Raw genomic sequence first — 19878 nt, 5'->3', positions numbered from 1 at the left:
AACTGATTAATTTGTATAATTTTCAGTACCAATTACCCCATCAGAATTAGCAAACTGATTGATTTGTATAATTTTCAGTACCAATTACCCCATCAGAATTAACAAATTGATTGATTTGTGTAATTTTAAGTACCAACCACCCCATCAGATTGATTCATAAAAGAACAAAATATTTCAGAATAATAATAAATTATTTCAGATTATACAAAATTGATTAATTTGTGTAATTTATCCCATCAGTGATTAATTAACCCTTACATTTATTTATTTATTCTGAAATATTTTTTTTAAGTTGATCGAGTTTAATACAGGAGTGTGTATAATTTAGAATCCGATCTGTGTTACAAATGATCTCGATAATATGTTCTCGACGGAGTTCATCTAACTGTTCTTGATTTAATAAGAAATCCTCGTTTCTGTGTTCATCAATAACTAAATTAACGTTAAATTGCTCTGTGTTTTGTGAAAACGCTGTTCTGATGGCGTTTTCAAGTACTTCTTTGTCATGTATAAAAACCATCACGTGCTGGTACATTATATAATATTTACTGGATCTTTACATACAGATTTATTACAAGCTCTTCTCCACGTAGGTCAATTAAGCGATTAAGGTGGTCTGTGAGCTTAAAATTTATTCGTGTTAACATATTATTGTGACACCGCAGATACACAGGATTAGTTGGTTCTTGCACGACTAAACTTCCAGGGGATACTTGTGGTGTAAATGTATATAAAATATATCCCTGTTGAGCCTGATTTGATTTTCCGAGATCTATTTGATAGCTGCCATCGACTACGTCACAAACCAGATTGACCATGATGGTGCTGGTTATATTAACGATTCCCGGAGATACGTGTCTGCCGCCGCTGTGTGGATCATTATTATGTCTGAGAACAGTTGCTAGTGGGGTTATTTTTCTCCATGCATCGAGTATTTTAGGAAAATATTCATCAATAACATCATTGACAGATTTTCTTAATCTATCTGGATTATAATCAGGGAACTTAAACGTTACAATGTCAGCTTCGGATATTTTGTACTTGGTTGCGAAAAACCTTCTATAACTGCCCGATGATTCAAAAACTACGTTTATGATTCTATTATGAAAATATTCGATAGTATCAGGTATATGATTTAAAATTTCTACTCGTTTAATAATTTCTTCACGCGTAGATGTCAAATCGGACAAATATTCATTAAAAAGAGTACGTAAATTATCTAGTTGTTCTTCGTGAACTGAATTTATGATACTAATGATATTATTGATATTTATGTAGTAAAATGAATTATACAGGTTATTACCGTCATCAGCGTTGTGTAAGAGCCAGTAATACTCACCAGTTTTATCGATATGAAATCGATCCCGTTTATCCCATACCCGTTTTTCTATGTTCCACCAGAAACTTGTATAATTCATTTTAATATTATGATGAAAACTTTTCGATGATGTAAAATCATCCCGAGTTGGTTCTGGTGGTATCGGTGTTATCTGTGGTGATATTTCAGGCCAACCTAGTACGGATCTTATCGTGGATTGATAAATATCAACGACGTAATCAGGAGAATGTATTTCAATCGTCGAAGATAGCGTCGGTTCATGAATGTTAATTGATATTTTCGCTTCTTTTCCGGTTATTGATTTTATTCTACGTTGAAATTCCTTATTGATATCTTCAATCTCATAACTACCAGTGGGTATTCCATCAACAATCCAGTCAGGAGTACCATCTGGTTTGTACTTTTTAGAAAATATAAGTAAATTATTTGCTGGTGTACCATTAAATGATTTTGATCTGACATTTGGCCAGCTGTAATATACCCGTAATTGAGCTAGTGCTATTTCCTTAACTGGAATTGCAGCAGGAAAGTTAATACTAAATTCAGGATTAGCTGAACTTACCGAGATCATCGTTATCTTTGGCGAAGTTGTATTAGTCACGATCTGCTGGAGTAATTCTGTCATTATTAGTACTTATGTCTTTAATACCGATACCTTCGTCGTATATTTTAGTCATCATTGAAAACTCGAAATCAGATATAATTCCATCACTGAGACTCGCTGATAACAACGAGGATAATTTCGAGTATGCTACCGTCGCTGTGTGTAATTTTATTATGTAATCGGATAATTTTTCGTTCGTGCAAGTACATATTTTTTTTGCGATGATATTGAGCACACCTGCAATCGTTGTTGCCGCTGAAATACAAATAGTTACAGCTACTGGTGCCATCATTGTCACCGCTGATAATATAACACCTGTTCCAGCAACAACAGCGGATACTGAATAAACAATCACATCAACGATAACTAATCGTCGTCGATATTTCTTTAATTTTACTGTATACTGTTCGACTCGATCTTTTAATGCTGCCTGCCATTCACGCGCTTGATTGAACCTGTATTGTGCACCGTCCATATATTTTTATGCAGTAAATAATTGAGGTGTTTCAGCTACAAATTCCAAACACCACCAGTAAGATGTTGCGGTTAATTTTTATCAGCTGCTTCCAGAATAAATATTTCTTCGGTTCCGCTATTTAATATAACAGGTACAACCCCGGAAAACTTATCAGTTGAATGACGCCATGGATACGTTGTAAATATTTCAAATTTTGCAGCACTAAACACAGACAGCCTATACACGCCAGTGGCTGTTGCGGTATATCTGATAGTTTCATTTTGCTGCGACCATGTTGCGAATCCCGATGATACTGTGTATACGATGTTTGTAATATGCCCGGGAGTTATTCCGGCTGGAATTTTAATCAAACTGGTTTTGTTAACGATATCAGGAATCCCCGCTACGATATCCTGCTGTGTTTGTTTGATCGTGTCGATGTTCGTCTTGATATCAGAAAGTTTTATGTCAACGGGGTGCGGAGTGCCGAAGAATTTATCTATAGATTCATCGGTTTTTTGAAAATTTCTTCGAAATCTTCCAAAAGCGCTCACACGAAAGTCATACTCGGCCCGCAACGTGGATAATTTACCATCTACGGTGTTGTAGTTGACATCAACGTATTTTTTTGTTGCTGCGTCTTCGTCGGATGTTGGATCTCTTAACACTACTATCTTGTTTCCGTTCATGCTAAGTTCACCCGTCATTGTGTCACCGGTATTTTTCACGCGATTAGCAACACTTTTTGTAATTTCATTTCTGATGGTTGTAAGCGACATACTTGAATCCCTGATTTTACCGCTGTCAGTAAACACGGGGATATTATCCGTGACCGCACCGAGTACTCGTCGAATTATATCATCCCATCTGATGTTGCTCGTTTTTAGTTTACCATATTGATCCTGAAAAATAACAACCTCATATGGGTCAACTCCAGCAAGATTCATGATATCAGCGAGATCATCTTTAGTTGCGTACTTCGACAGATCAACGACGGATTCTTTTTTCTTAACGCGTGAAGATCTTCCGTAAATATCAACCATTATATAAGATCTAAGATCCAAGATCTGTTTAAAACTAATCGGTTGCTTGTATAATCATGCACGACTTTATGTGGCGGTTTGGATGATTTTGATATAGCGTTAAGTACATTAATTACTTCACGGCCGCATATTGGCGGATCTGTCATTGTTTGTGTGGGTAGCGTTGAATACCAAACTTGCGCGTGAAGTGGTGCAACATACTTGATACATTCAACAGGTGGAGCTAATCCGTATGAATCAAAATAAACGATTCCACGTGGATCAACCGCGTATGATACCCAATGAGTACCGGGTCCTGAATTTGAGTCGAGATTAATAATACGTGTTTCGAGTTTGTTCGGTTGTTTTGGTAATTGATCTCGCATAAAAACACTTCTAAAGGCTTTTATTTTTAATTTTTAGCAGCTTTTATCAAATCAAAATTTGATGCTGGAACGTCTAACGTGGAAGCCTCAGACCTCTTCCCCAGCGAGATCCCGGTAATCTTAGTCCGCGTCCCTTTTTTTGTACCCCTTTCCTGTTGCTTTCTTTAGAGCCATTCCAGCAGCTGTTCCAACAGCACCTAATGCGGCTGCTTTTGCCACGGCTGGAGCAGCAGCAGCTATTAAAGCTGGAATAGCCGCAAGAAGTAGAAATATGCCACCTATTTTAACCATGTCCTTGATGGCGCTCGGAGAAAGATGTAATTGAACTCCGGTTTTTGATTCTAGGGCTTTATTGAAATGTTTAATCTGATTATTTGTCAACGATAATTTGTTTGGGCCACCACCAATCTGATCTCGTTTTAGTGATATTTTAGTTCCGCATTTGCTGGTGGTTTTTGATTCAAGTTTTTTGACCTGACCAGGAGTCAGAGTGACATTAACATGACCATACGACATTTTTGTATAAATTTTTCTAAATAACACGATCAAAGATTTTCCACTGGTGCATCAACGACTCTCATTCTACCACTGCCACCTTCAAGCAACGTCGCTTTGTCACTAAGTATTACAGCGATTGCTCTGTAAGGACCATAAACAACTGGTGGACCAGCTGCGATTTCTGGCAGGGTATTAACACGAGCTCGAAAGTGTATATCAACGACAGATTGTTTGGATAGATCAAGATGTTCCAGTGAAAAATAATAAATCGGATATAATGTTGTAAAATCTATCTGTGATATTTGCAAACCAGTATCTATATTTTGATCACGTCCCATGAATGACATTAAACGATGATACACACGCGCTACGTGATTTTGATCAAAATTTAACAATATATCTTCAGTTGGTTCTTGATGTCCATTTATCCGCAAGGAAACTTCATTAACTCCAAGTTTGTCAAATATCATATGTGAACGTTCTTGATTATTTGTCCGAGCATTATCTTGCAGCGCAATAAAAGTATGCCGTGGTGCAGAAACGCCTTGTTGTGATGCTATATGCCATGTAAATAAACCATTAACAGAACTTTGAGTAGCATCTGTGGTTACTGTTAACTATGATAGCAATGATTTACCGCCTTGATCCATAAAAGATATTAATTTTTGTTCTTCAGTAATAGATGGAGTCATTACTGGCATCCACAATGAAAGCTTTGATATATTTACTTTACCATCAGCAACACCATTACCTCGCCAGATTGCATCATTATCATCACCTTTTCTTACGAGCACAACTGTGTATTTAGCTCCAAAGATGACCTTTCTAACATTTCTGCAAAATCCAAAGATGTGAGATAATGGAATTGCACATGAGAAATTTCTATTATTTCCTGACAACGCCGCTTGGCGTGTTGCAAATCCCAAATTGTATCTCGCGTTATGACCTCGTATAATATCAAAAGCAGCAGCTGGCCTGGCTGCGTATTCAGGACCATCATCAACTGACTGTGGATCAGATGCAGTACTGGTGTTCGTAATTTAGCATACCTGATATGATCAGCGTGGTCAGTAATATCCTTGGCAAACATCATTGTTGGACCGGCTGATCTTGTGTAATCATCAGAATATCTCGCTAGACCAATTATTGTTGTAGCAACATCAATATCCTTCTGAATTGATTCAATATTTTTTCCATCAATCATGTATGTGGCGCTATCAAACAGTGCCATAATCCCGTTGTTGACAAAACCAACACGCAAATTGTCACCATATGGCGTATTAGCTACAACATTCGTTACAAGTCTACCTTCTACTTCAGTAAACGCCTCAGCGGGCAAGAAATATCTACTTGTATCATGAACCTGTAATTCGATTCTCCCCCGCTGATTTGGTTGTCTTGCGTCATAGGAATAAAATTGATAATCACGTACCGATTCATACTTAAGGACAGGTGCCTCCATATCAAATGCTACGTCGGATTCGCGCTTGAACATTTTTATTATAATGACCATTTTTCCAAATGATGATCTAAATCATCGTCGACGAAGACCGCTTCCTGCTATTAAATTTGATGTTATATTTCTTTCTGCTTCTTCTGATAATTCCGCTAGTTTTTGATTTGAAGCCTGATTTATTATTTTACTTACGTCAGCGGACATCACTTCAGTACTTGCCAGTTTCACTGATGGTTGTCGTTTTCGTCGCATTAATCGTGCTAGTCTATCTTTGATCGCCGAGAACGCCTTACCAGCAACATTGACAATTGCTCCAGGAGCTTTATCACGAACAATATCAATAGCCTTCATCGATAATTGTTTTGCAATAGGTGCTACTTTTGGAGCTATCCTTGTAAATAATCCCTGTACAACATCACCAAGTCCATTTCTGTAAGTAGCTCTGTAGACTGGTAATCGTGAGTTTACCGCTCTGACCTGCACGGGTTTACGATGATTATTATGTATGATCATCTTATTTTATTTGCTATTTATCTAACAACTAGTCACTATAATCATCAACAAGTTCATCGTTAAGTTCTCGATAAACTCCGATATCCATAATACCACCTTGAAATAATCGCCGGCAAATATCAGCTGCTTCATTAATTATTTCTGGTGAATTATTTCCGGCACGTTTCCCTCCTATGAGAACTTCTAACCGTGATACATCATTAATAATATTATCAGGACAAACAAAATTATTTCCCAGACCACTTCCCCTTGCTCCTTCTTCTGATTTCTTAGATGGTGTTGTTCTAAATAGCTTTTTAATTTTTGACAGCGGTGAAGAAGATTGTTGTTGTTCTATATGTTGCAGAGGTGGAGTAAGTTGATACTGGGAGAGTTTTTCTTGTTCTTGCTGTTTTATTTTCTCTCCATAAAGTACTTTTACTTCTTCATAAAGATTTCTATATTCTAAATCATTACTTCTAACCTGTCTTTTGTTTGCACATATGCGATATATCCATTTAATAAGATCATTATTTGTCCTTTCATGGGAGGGGGGGGGTTTAAAATATCAGATTTATTAATTATACAATATAATATTTTTTCGGGTAATTTTTCTCTTTCAGTATTTCTAATATCTTCGGCAAACCCTTCCTTAAATTTTTCAATTAATTTTATGTTTTCTCTTACTGGTTCGGGTTCAAATTCAAGTTCTTTTTTCACGCCGGTGACTTCAGCACGAAGTTTTCCAATACTTTCAAGTATTTCCTCACCAACAGGTGGAGGTTGAGCCGCAGCTATATCAATTGGAAGATCTCGTAAAATCTTCTTTGTCTGTTTAGTTCTTCTTGTAGAATCAGGTAGACCATAGATTTTACAAGAGAAAAACCAAGGTCCTGTAAGGTATTCACGACTCCCACCCCCACCCCCACCCCCCCCATTACTGACAAAGGACAAGCACACAATGCAAATTAAGCATATACAACAGCAATGGTTAGTATTTTCAAGGTCAGTTCTGGTCGATTACGGTACTTTTATGACCGGCTGTAGTGGATTGTAGTTGGTTTTGGTTGATTGCATTGGATTTCATCACCCCTTTCTGATAACTAGCCAAACACACATCCCTACAATGCAACGAAATGGGTCGGAACGTTGATGCACACGTTCACTCAAGCATGCTAGTGAACATATCGCACTATGCCATTAGTGTTATGTGGACATGACCTTTTACACGCTTCCTTATCAAGAACACGTTTAGGATGACCAAGACTCGATTACCACCTGTTTTACCCGTCATTGACCAATATAAGCCGTGCGATGATAATAAAAATCCCAGTGCAGCTCTGCGTTCTTGTGCCCCGGCAAGGTTTTAGTGGGATATTTTGTATACAGGTACATTATTCAATATGTTGTTGTTGGGTTATTCATATCGGATTGAAGTTCCTTGTTACATTTTGTTTTATTTGTTTAGTGTTTGCATGTCTGCAGTTTTATCGTGTATATAGGGTATTGCGTATTGTCGTTGTGTATATACTTATCTGCGATTTGTTGGTTTTCCATAGTTAGAAAATTGGGTGTGTGGGTGTGTTGGATTTTTGCACTATTTATGGGTTTTGGTGGGGCTTAGGGTACAGACAGAGCCTGCCAGGGCTCTTCAGTGCCAACATAACTATGATACAGGATGAGAGATAATTCATTTTAGTTAACCAGTCATTTGAATGTGTGTACACGCAGACTTAAATCTATATACGGCGTGACTATCATTAATCATTCGCTTTGCCACTTTTTAAAACACTACATAAGCATACATCGCAAGTAGCCATCGGCTGAATTTCCTTCCATTGCTGATGGACTGTTTTTAAGTAAGATTACATTGTTGCCAATAATGATTCCTTTTATTATTTGCATCAGATATTTCTTAAATTATATGTTTTGGATGTACTATACCAAAAGGTTAAAGAAACGTTAAAAATCCAAACACTCACACTCACAAACAAACATCTTAAAAATGAGGTGGAGTAGAGTGGATTAAGAGGTCTCCATAAAAATAGTAATGTACAGTAATGAACAGAAAATGGAGATAATTGTACAGTAATGTAACATAAATGCCTGTAATAGATGGGGAAATTAATCATTTTGAGTATAAATTATGGGCTTTGTTAAATTATAGGATAACATTTTTTGTTACTGTTTGTTGTTCATTAATGGAACGCCACTTCAGTATGCAGTAAGGGAGACTATACTAAGATCGCAAGCATGTATGTATGTATGTATGTATGGACGGATGGATGGATATATGTGTGTGTGTGTCTGTCCAGTTAGGAGTCATTGTTTTTGCTTTTCTAAAATCGTGGTATCAGATAATCATCATATCATCTATGTGTAGTGGTGGACAATTACTTATTAGCTGGGACCACTCCGGTGGCCTAGTAGTGGTTGGAGCGTCCACCTCAGATGCGAGAGGTCGCGGGTTCGACCCCGGTCGAGTCATACCAAAGACATAAAAATGGTACTAACAGCTACCTCGCTAGCTGCTCAGCATTAAGAGGTTTGTGATAGGACAGGTCGGCCTGGTGTCATAAAAATGTGACTGGGTGGGACTTCATTCTACATGTCTACGGCATGATGCCCCAGTGCTAGACATCACTCAAAACTGCCACACTGTAGACATAGTAGCGATACGACCAAAAATTGTTCAAGCTAAGGAAAAAAATCCTAAATCACACACACACTTGTTAGCCGTGTTTGTCCCTCCTCTCTACCCTCCACCTTGTACAATAAAACAAAGTTTTGTAGGGTATGTGATACCCGATAATTATTATAGCGTCTATATCTAAAGTACGAGAAAGACTTTATAAATCTGTCTCTCCCTCCCCCCCCCCCCATAACCTTGTACAATATGGCAGAGTTGGGGGGGGGGGGTATGTGGTACCAGATGATTACACTGGACAACAAATTTTTACAAAAGTCATGTTACTGAAATAAAATTAGTCAATTCTTATCAATTTTTATGTGCTGAACACGAATATGACAGTCAAATTGCAAAATTGGCTCTAGTTTTTTTTGTAATCTGCAAGAAATTAATGTTTACATAACGAAATGCATTCCAATAGTAAAAGGTCAACTGTAATAGCCTACCTATAAAAAATCAAGTCATTGACTACATCTTAGATTTCTTCGCCTGTCTCTTGTACAGCTGTTCGGGAGCATCTCTGAGGAGTGTCCAGCAGTAGTCAGCCAGCATTGTAGTGGACCATTTTCCCTGGTATCTTTGTTCCATTGTTGCGATATCTTGATGAAAACGTTCGCCGTGTTCATCACTAACAATACCACAGTTGCTAGGAAAGAAATCCAAATGGGAATGAAGGAAGTGAATCTTTAGAGACATATTGCAGCCAAGTTTCTTATACTTCATCAACATGTCTTCTACTAGTTCCTTATAGTTTTCTGCCCTAACATTTCCGAGGAAGTTTGTAGAAACTAGGCGAAAAGCATTCCATGCTTGTTTCGCGTCACCTTCCAGCAAGTTGTTGAACCGGTCATCTTTGAAAAGCTCTCGAATCTGAGGACCCACAAAAACTCCCTCTTTAATCTTTGCTTCGCTGAGTCGAGGGAATTTTTCATGCAGGTATCGGAATGCTGGCAAAGTCCGGTCAATGGCTTTCACGAAGTTCTTCATCAAACCTAGTTTGATGTGAAGGGGTGGTAGCAAGATTTTCTGAGCCTCAACCAGAGCTGGGTGTTGGATATTCTTCTCTCCAATGGCTACATTCTGCCTGTGAGTCCATTCCTTCCTCATGTAGTGCATTTCCCTTGCTCGGCTATCCCACTCGCATAAGAAACACATGTATTTTGTATATCCTTGCTGCAGTCCCATTAAAAGGGCAACTACCTTCAAATCACCACAGAGGTGCCAGCTGTACTTGTTATACTCAATGGAATTCAGTAGCTGCCTTAAGTTATCGTATGTCTCTTTCATGTGGACAGCATACGCTACTGGAATAGATGGAAGAATGTTTCCATTGTGCAAAAGCACAGCCTTGAGACTCAGTTTCGAAGAGTCCACAAATAGTCTCCATTCTTGTGGGTCATGAGTGATTTTTAAAGCATTCATGAGGCCCTCAATATCGGAACAGAATATCAGATTACTTTCCTTTCTGAAGAAAGGCTCCAATTGCTGGTGGCGCTTTCGATATGCAGTAATTGTGACATCTTCTTCTAGAAGATTCCATTGTTGGAGTCTTGATCCTAGCAATTCTGCCTTGTTCTTTGATAAGTCCAAATCACGAATCAGGTCATTTAGTTCTTCCTGTGTTATTCTGTGTGGGGTTGATGATGCACCACAGTGAAAATCTGGATCACTGCATGCTGATGGACCAGGAGAAGAACAGGTCGACTCACCTTTGTCTTCGTCAGATGAATCAAGAGAATATTCTGCTGGAGGTTCTGGAATAGGAAGTCCCTCACCATGTGGAACTGGTCTCAATGCAGACGGAATGTTTGGGTAGACTATTCTCGACTTCTTTCGCTTCGTTATTCCGCCGGAAAGAGGAGGAACCAAGCAGAAGTAACAGTCATTTAGGTGGTTGCTTGGCTCTCTCCACACCATTGGGACTGCAAACGGCATTGATGACCTTTTGCAATTCAACCACTGTGAAAGCTGTGTTGTACATGTAGCACAGCATATATGCGGAGCCCAAGGCTTGTCTTGGTCACCAACCTTGCATCCGAAGTAAAGATGATATGCCTTCTTCACTTGAGAATTGATACTTTTCTTCTGGTTGGCAAATGTCACTTCCCCACAAATATAGCAAAAATTGTCCGCGGTATTAACACACTTTCGAGGCATTACTGTTCTTTATTGTACGTAAATGGATAAAATAATAAGTTTTATGTAACAGTAGCTTGAACTGTCTCGCACAACGTCTAAAATATTTTAAATGCTGAACCTATCTGATTGGGCTTTATATAGTACACTGCTTACGTCAGCTTCAGCAGCCGCCTGGCATTAGTATAATAGGCCTACACATGTATAGTACACTGCTGACGTCAACTTACTTCAGCAGCCGCATGGCATTAGTATTGCATTACATCAGAAAATGATGCAATCAACTGTGGATGCTGTGAGCATGATGGTATTATGCAATGTTACATCATTATTCCGGATGTTGCTGCAGTCCTACTGGAGAAATTTACACAGTGAAACATAGAAAATGAGGTATATGAATATCTTCAAAACGAGAGCCAATACAAATTTTTCACGGTTATATTCGTGTTCGGCACACCAAAATACTACAGATTAGGGCCTTTTCAAGTCAGTAATGATTTCACTGTTGACCAGTGTAATTATTACAGTGTCACGCTGTATCCTAGCTACAATATATTTGGGTTCTCCTGTCTTGCGTTTGATTAGAAAGAATAAAACAAGACCGTATAGAATACACATCGAAAGCATTTATTTGTAAATTACCTCAAGTACCAGAACAGGTGATGATGCAATTACTGAATGTCAATACAGTTACATATACATAAGCATTTAAGATTTAATACCAGGATTATGAAACCCAGAGAATCACGGGAGACAAAGGTGATCGACTCCTGTGGGGGAAGGTGCAATGGAGCTTCAAATATAACTACACCTTCTCCACCTCTCTCTAAGTGGATTTAAGAATACATTTGCAACGATTTATATCACATAGAATTCACGTTATGGAAGTACAAGAAAGAGTTGCTGAAATCGGCTTGGTGAATAAAGGTGAAGTATTAACCTTTAGGTGTTGAAGGTGGTGAGTATCGTAAGGTGAAGGTAAAACGTGACGCCTTCTAACGAGGGTGAGGAGTGACGTTTTAGTAGCGTTAATATACTTATATATCAGTTCCTGAGGGAACAATTTGTATGTTTCCCAGGATCATATATATCGTAATGATCTCTCGCCTTCACTTACATAGGATAATCGCGGTGATAATTCACAGGTGAAATCATATTAACCAATACAGTAGCAGACGTCACCTCATGAATAAAAAATAAATTATGGAATTCCCCGTAATGTCAAGCAAACATATAAAATTTCATTAGAGATAACCATTGCAACTTAACTATGTTTATCCAACATGGCTTGAGACGTTATAGAATAGATGAAATTGGTACAACGTCACCCGATGCTTTACTTTCGTCTGCCCCGAAATTTGGACAATATAACAGTGAAGCTCTACATTACATGCACGTGGTGCTATTTATAGAAAAAGGCCATGTGGCCAATAGCCAATCGATTCCATAGTGCTTGATGAAAAACGAGTGCAAATGGCGGATTAGTACGTATTTTGGGAGCGAGTATACAGCAAAACATTGGAATTATGGAATAAATTGATCAGGTCCTGGTAAAATTATATATGATACAAGGTAATTTAATTATACTGCTCTGACGAACTCGTAAAATATGCAAAAAATGTTCATACAAGGTTACAATACATACCGAATCTGTTTATCACATTGTGTCAAAACATCGGGAGTCATCGTTTTCCAATACACAATGCATGTAACAAAATTCACTTGCTAAACGCTGAAAGACGTGTCCTAGATAAGTACATTATACAAATTACCATACATAAAGCACACCTCTCATCTAGGAAATGATGCATAGTAATTACATTGTAAATTCATAATAGAGGTAATACTCATTACACTCCCCCTCCCCACCCAAGGCATCTAGTCCGCAAAGCTCACAAGAATAGCACAAAGGTTAAGGAACACAATATTGCGGCTCATACCCCAAATGTATTTAACATTTAAGCATAAATTAGCATTGGGATCAAGGCAAAACCATTTTTTAAAAACTGTTTTTGTTATATTTGAAATGTGATTAACTTTTGAGTACTCACATAAGCAGGTACATACGGTAAAAATTACAAAAACTGCAAAAACGACTTTGACAGAAGTTACTACCGAAAGCCAAGAATATTTCATGAAAAATTAAAAATATTTTAATGTACACTTCAACAATATGTGAACAAAATACATCATACTGACGAATGACAAAGTGGACACAAAGATGAAAATGTACATGCAATAACACTGTCACTCACTTAAAAACTGATTTACTTAGGCAACGATCAAAAGAGTCAACTGTATCAAGAAAAGAAAGAAAAAAACTATTACAAACTTTCCGTCGCTTCATTAATTGGTAAAATAGCTAAGACATACTTGTGTAATGATCTGTCGTAACTCAGAATAGATAATTATGTTGAAATTCAGTATAATTAATCCAAACATGTTCATTAAACAAATAAATCTATTCCTCTTTTAGGATGGTTGGGACGCAAGTCTCCTCTCAAGAAATAGGCTGAAATACTGTAGATTGTAAAATTCTGCTTATCTCTGTAGTTCTCTTAAGAATCTGACGTCGTGTGGGAAAGTGTTGGTGGTGTCTCCTCCTACATTTCTGAGATAATTTAAGTGTCTGAAACGGCCTGGGTTTCGGCTATGAAGTACGTATATACACTGTCGGTATTATATGGTTTCAGAGAAGAGTCTAATATAAGCATGTATGCCGAAACAGATTATGGATCCTTCTATAAAGTTTAGACAGATATCTCAAACTTCTGGCCACCAACATTCAGTATGATTCTGTTATCCTGGGCCAGCTTCATCTGCTGAACCCTGAGAACATGGGTTGGGGTAGGTATGAACACTCCCGAAGTCATAAGCCACTTAAGCCAGTATGGAAATGGCATCCTCCTCCTGAAATGGAGGAATAATTGTATCAGAAGCTGGTTCTGGATAGTGTAACCTGACAGAGGTTGTTTCTAGCATATTGCATTGGTTAGGTTGAAAAACCCATCTCCTTTTCACCTCGAGCTGTTTGTGTGGTGATGCTAGCTCTTTTGTAGTGATCTGGTGCGATTTTTCTAGGACTGCAATTTGATGCTAAGGGGTCTTGTGCCTTTTGGGAGAGGATGATCCGTCATCCTTTTGCCATACTTGACTTTGATGTGAATGAGCTCTGTGAAGTTTTTTCTCTTACGTTTCCCCTACCTCGGCAAGCCTCATCTTAACAGGAATTACAATGTTGTTGTAGTTTTGGACGTACGCTGGTGTATAGCGTGTGGCAAATGGCATATGGACCATCCCACTCACATTGTAACTTGTTACAGTTACTTTTATGTTGATGAGGATTATACAGCCATACAGCATCACCTTTATTAAAATTTGGTTACCTGGCTCGGAAGTCATACTATCGTTTCATTCGATCGCTCGATAATTTGATATGTTCAATTTTCTGGTGAAGTTTGTATGCATAATCACTTTGAAAGTTTCCGTTTTCTTTTCGGCCTCAATACGGCCAAGCACTAAATCTACGGGTAATGACACCTGACGTGCGGACACTTATTTCATAGGGAAAAGCTCCCGTACTATCATGAACAGCTGATCTGTAAGACACCATAAGTCGATATATATGTTCATCCCAGTCCTTTTGCTGTTCTGAAACATATGCGGTCAAAATATTCTGAATAGTTCGATTAGCACGTTCGACCATGTCATCAGCTCGAGGTCGTAGGGGGTGGGGGTGGGGTGGACCTTGTTTTTTCAATATCTAGGATATTACAGACCTCTTTAAAAACATGAGACTCAAACTTCGCTCCTTGATTGGAGTGGACTTGCATCGGAACTCCGAAGATTGATATGACCCGCTAAATGAGCTTTCGGGCAATCGTAACGGCTCTTAATTTCTAATGGGGATTGTTTCAGTCCATTGTGGGAAGTAATCTGCTACCACCAAGAGATAGCGGTTACCTTTCATATATGTCGGTAAAGGTCCAAGTGTATCAAACGCAAGTGGTTCAAAAGGAGCGCCAACATTGTATTGTTGCATTGGTGCCCTTGACATATTTAGGGGACACTTCCTTGTAGCACATTTGCCACACACTTTACACCAGTGTACCACATCACTGTGTTGCTGATACGACAATTATCTATCACGAACTTTTAAGATGGTTTTCTTAACCCCAAGGTGACCACCTGCTACTGAATTGTGTAAATGTTCGAGTACAAAAGATTTTAGCGAATGTGGTAGCACTATTTGCCATAATATATGCTTACCAGCATCTGATTCACATTTCCGACAAACAATTCCATCCTGCAAAGACAACGACTTATAACGATCCCAATAATATTTGATCGCAACACGTAGGTGTAAAATTTGTGTCCAAGGTTTCTGCTCCTCTAACTTCCATTCCCTAACATGGCAAAGCACTGCGTCCTGCCTCTGCAACTCTCTCATCTTTTCCTTTTGAAAAGAATCCCTCATTCTCGCCTTCTACCTTTTCACTTTCTGTATTTATCGGGTCATATAACTTACCTGACCGAGTACAAGCTTGTACTGAATTAGTTATATTCACTTTGGTGAGTAAATGTGATATACTGCCATAATTAAGTTCGATTTCTGTTGCTAAGTAAGTACCATGCAAATGCAATCTACCGTCAACCGATAGAATTGTGTCTTTCCAAAGGCAACCTTCAACGCCTACACCAACGCAACTGTTTCAAGAACTCGCGGTTTCTCGCCAGCTGCGCCTCGTTAGTGTAGCTCGACTGTTGAATTACCGGTTCCGTGCCTTATATGCTTGTTCGCAATTTCGGTCCAGGATACTTCGGTCCTTTTCATCATCATGGGTCTGACATCTGCCAGATCCAGATACCTCTCTTCTGCCCTTGTACAGAAATTACAACCGTTCTCGAAGCATAGTCTTCGAAAACAACTCGCCATTACCGTGAACACGTCCCGGGCGATGTTCAACGGTAAAATCATACGAAGATAAGACTTCAATCCATCGGACTACTTGCCCTTGAGGATTTTTCAAATTGAGGAGACATTTTAAAACACTATGGTCACGGCAGACCTTGAAAAATCGTCCATACAAGTAGTGATGGAAAATGTGATCGAATAAGATATTGCTAGTAGTTCTCGTCTGGTTACACAATACCTTCATTCATTCTGTTCAAATGAAAGCTTTACTAAAGTAACTAATCACGCTTTTGATGCCATTTTGTTTTTGTTTCAAAATAGCACCCATACCTTCATTGCTAGCGTCAGTGTCTACAATAAATAGACCTTCCTATTTAGGGTAAGAAATGATGGGAACGCTTGTCAACCATTGTTTTAGGGTCTCTAATGCGACTTGGCACTTTTCTGACCAGTCAAAAGTTTGACCAGACTCGGTTAATTTGTGCAACGGCCTGGCAATATCAGCAAAATGATAAACAAAACGTCTATGGTAGGAACAGAGTCCCAGAAGTGCTCTAACATCTTTTAGGGTTTTGGGTATAGGCCAGTCTTCCACTGCCGATATTTTTGCGGGATCCGTATGAACCGCGTTTTCATTCACTATACCTAAGTGATACCTTTTCTTGAAAAATTTGCATATCTGAGGATTGAGGTTTACGTTTGGGTTGCAAATCCTTTTAAATACCTTGCTCATATTCTCTAATTGCCCCTTGAAATTCTTTGAGAAGATAATAATATCGTCGAGATATACGAGGCATATTTGCCACGACAAGGCCTTTTCCATCAATTTGACAAAAGTCGCGAGTGAGAGTGAGTTGGTCAGTCCGAAGGCCATGACAGTAGATTGCCATAAACCTCCACCAGGGATGGAAAATGCGGTCTTTGGGCGGTCTTCATTTGCCACACCAACCTGCCAATACCCTCTTTTCAAATCAAAGAGTGAAAAACCACTTTCAGCCTGAACGTGCATCCAAGGTATCATCGATACGAGGAAGTGGGTGCGAATCTTTTATTGCAATGTCATTTAGCTACCTGCAGTCAACAAAGAAGCGAAGGGACTGGTCCTTTTTCTTAGCAAGTACGACCGGGGCCGACCAGGGGCAAGAGGAAGGTTCGATGATCCCTTGCTCAGCCATTTATTTTGAATATCTTGTTCAGCATCCTTAACTTTTGCCAAGGGTATACGACTCGGTCGTAGACGTATCGGTAGGTTATTACCGGTGTTAATCGAACGTTCTACTAAACGTGTTCGGCCCATGTGATCTGGTGACTTCGAGGATATACTTCGATACTCAGTAAGCAAATACTTCAATGAAGCCTTCTCCACGCCATTTAAATTCCTGCTACTCTCGTCATAGAGATTTATCAAATCCTCAGGGAGTTCGGTGGGCGTGGATTTACTGCCTTCCTTAGCCGTAACGGCATTAACGTTCTCATGTGATTCGACCATATACTCCTCTAAAAGTCTAAAGTAGCGTTAACTGTATTTTTTGTAGCTAATACGCAGTTTGTCGCTTAAATTCACTACGCACAATGCACATATCCACGAGAAGCGTTCATCGGGGCCTTAGCGACAAGGAGACCACATGTCTCTGTGAAATTTGAAGCTGGTGATACCAGACCCACATTTGTATTAGCTATAATTCCCATCGGTATCCCCGGTACCAACACTTTGCTGTCTGGCGGGACGATAACCTTCTCAGTGACCGCTAGCATGCAGCTAGTGTACTGAGCATCCTTAGCTGTATCTAAAGTATGGGATTTTATTACCCTTTACAATGATAATTTGTTTGCTCAGTAAAATTAAAACTGCTTCTGATTTAATATCAGCTATCAGTGCCTTATGCTTAAATTTATGTTCCCCTATATGGATATATACGGTATCCTCACCAAAGAAAGGAGAGGTTTCACCCGTTGATGTTACTAGGCTTATCTTTACAAGTGAGACATCGGGGCGTGACATTTCCTCAAGCTCGTCAACAAAGCCTTTGCTTAAAATTGCAACATTAGCAGCAGGGAGGGCGAACAGACCAATGGTCGAAAAACGTCCAAACGTCCAAAATAAGCCTTCCTACAAATGATTGACAAAAAGAAAAGCGTCAACGCAATTTAAAAAGCGTCGACACTTTACTGAGAGAGTCTCTATGGAATTTCTAATTAATATTACTTTATTGTCGTTGGTGATTTTTTCTAGTCTATTATGCACGTTGTTTACGCAAGTACGTCTTAATTGAGGTCGCGCCCTCCCTGCTGCTATTCATCCAAATATCTTATCAAGACCTACACGATATCGGGATCTAGGATCATATAAATTTATTGTTATAAATCCATGCGGAGTAGCTTGCGCTCGTGAAAAGAAATTTCTAAATTTAATTATAACCATATCTCCGCTACACCAAGCTTGATGAATATTGCGCAACGTATGTGTCTACGCCATTAAACACAACTAAAACATTACAGTTATCCCGATTACTTTTGGAATCTGTACATATCGCTGAGTAACATATATCACATCAGTGTTTTTATGTCTTCCTCGAGAAAATATTCTAGCTGGATTTGATTGTTTGTCTAGCATCAGATCATCGTATACAACTAAATTATTAATAAATCCATCTAGATCATCTACAGATGGTGCTTCATCAATATCGGCTATAAATTTAATGACATCGTCGTCCAGTAATCGCGCGTTTTCATTAAAATCTTTAAGCACATCGTAGCATCTCTAATCTTCAACTGATGGTGCTACCAAATACAACTTATCCCATTTTAGCCATCTCATTATAAGATTAAGTAACAATTGCATCTTGCGTGATCCAGATCCGGTCCTTTTATTATCATCCTAATCGACTTCGGAAACACAGGATGGTGTTTGACAGGTTCTCGTTTTCGAGTTGCTGAGAAATCAGTTGCATCCATATAATATAAATACATGAATCTATATTGTTTATGCTGTAGAAGTAAAACCCCAACTAATGATCTATCCACGGTTACAAAAAAAAATGCGAGAATACCATATGGTGGAAGATGTGCAGTATGTAACAGATAAAAAAAGTTCTTTTTTACCTATAAAAGATGGTGGTGATATTGCTAAATTAATGTCAAATTTCCCAGGAACTTCATAGGCTAAATACCAAGGAGAAAAACATCTACCAGGATATAATTATTGTGGTCCTGGTACTCGACTTGATATCAGACTTGACAATCAGGATCAACCAAAACCAGGTGGGTTCCAATAAACGCTGTTGATAAAGCATGTCATGTTCATGATGCAATGTATAAAAGTGAAAATCTACAAGACAAACATATCGCAGATGTGAAATTAATTCATGCGTTTAATTCTATAAAAAATTAAAATATAAGAGAATCACTAGCTAATTGGTTAATAAGATCCGCGATGAAAGGTAAATTAGCGTTAGGTGCTGGTAATTAATTATAAATGGAAACGATTTATTATTCCCCAAGAGGATACTGGAAAGGTAACGCAGCAATTAGTAAACTAGCCGAGGCAGCAAAAGTCACACATGTTGCTGCTAAAGTGTGGTTATCTAAACAGGCAATATGGCAAATTTACCTACCACCGCCGAAACAAATTTAGTATGCATATTTCAATGCAAGCGTCCCTAATGAAGTTCATCAAGCAGATATCTTATTTTTACCACACGATACTGTACACAGAAAAACGCACAAATACGCGCTAACTATCGTTGATGTTGCAAGTAGATATAAAGAAGCAGAACCATTATTGACAAAGACAGCTGCTGAAGTAGCTTCTGCGTTTAAACAAATTTATCAACGAGGACCCTTGCAATGGCCACAGCTGCTACAGGTTGATCCTGGCAAGGAAT

At 38.6% G+C, this 19878-nt stretch overlaps 1 protein-coding gene and 1 long non-coding RNA gene across 6 annotated transcripts in view; one reads left to right on the top strand and one right to left on the bottom strand.

The window, feature by feature from the left end:
• Window positions 1-19878, bottom strand: part of LOC149797379 (uncharacterized) — a 137415-nt gene that overhangs the window by 21529 nt on the left and 96008 nt on the right. The window lies entirely within an intron of this gene.
• LOC149797381 (uncharacterized) overlaps window positions 1-19878 on the top strand; it is a 67494-nt gene that overhangs the window by 10040 nt on the left and 37576 nt on the right. For 3 of the 5 annotated variants that reach the window (XR_016421808.1, XR_016421806.1, XR_016421805.1), the window contains exon 1: window positions 12531-12651. The exons of 1 other annotated variant lie outside the window; for it this stretch is intronic. This is a non-coding gene — a long non-coding RNA (uncharacterized LOC149797381). Of the gene's footprint in view, window positions 1-7452; window positions 7644-12530; window positions 12652-19878 lie in introns of those variants that run through there. One more of the 5 variants, XR_016421804.1, reaches the window with a different exon arrangement.

This window comes from Sinohyriopsis cumingii, chromosome 6, assembly GCF_028554795.1.
Source record: "Sinohyriopsis cumingii isolate HCF-2022 chromosome 6, ASM2855479v2, whole genome shotgun sequence".
NCBI lineage: Eukaryota > Metazoa > Mollusca > Bivalvia > Unionida > Unionidae > Sinohyriopsis > Sinohyriopsis cumingii.
Note: the sequence above shows the minus strand (reverse complement) of the source record. Positions and strands in the feature narration are given on the sequence as shown.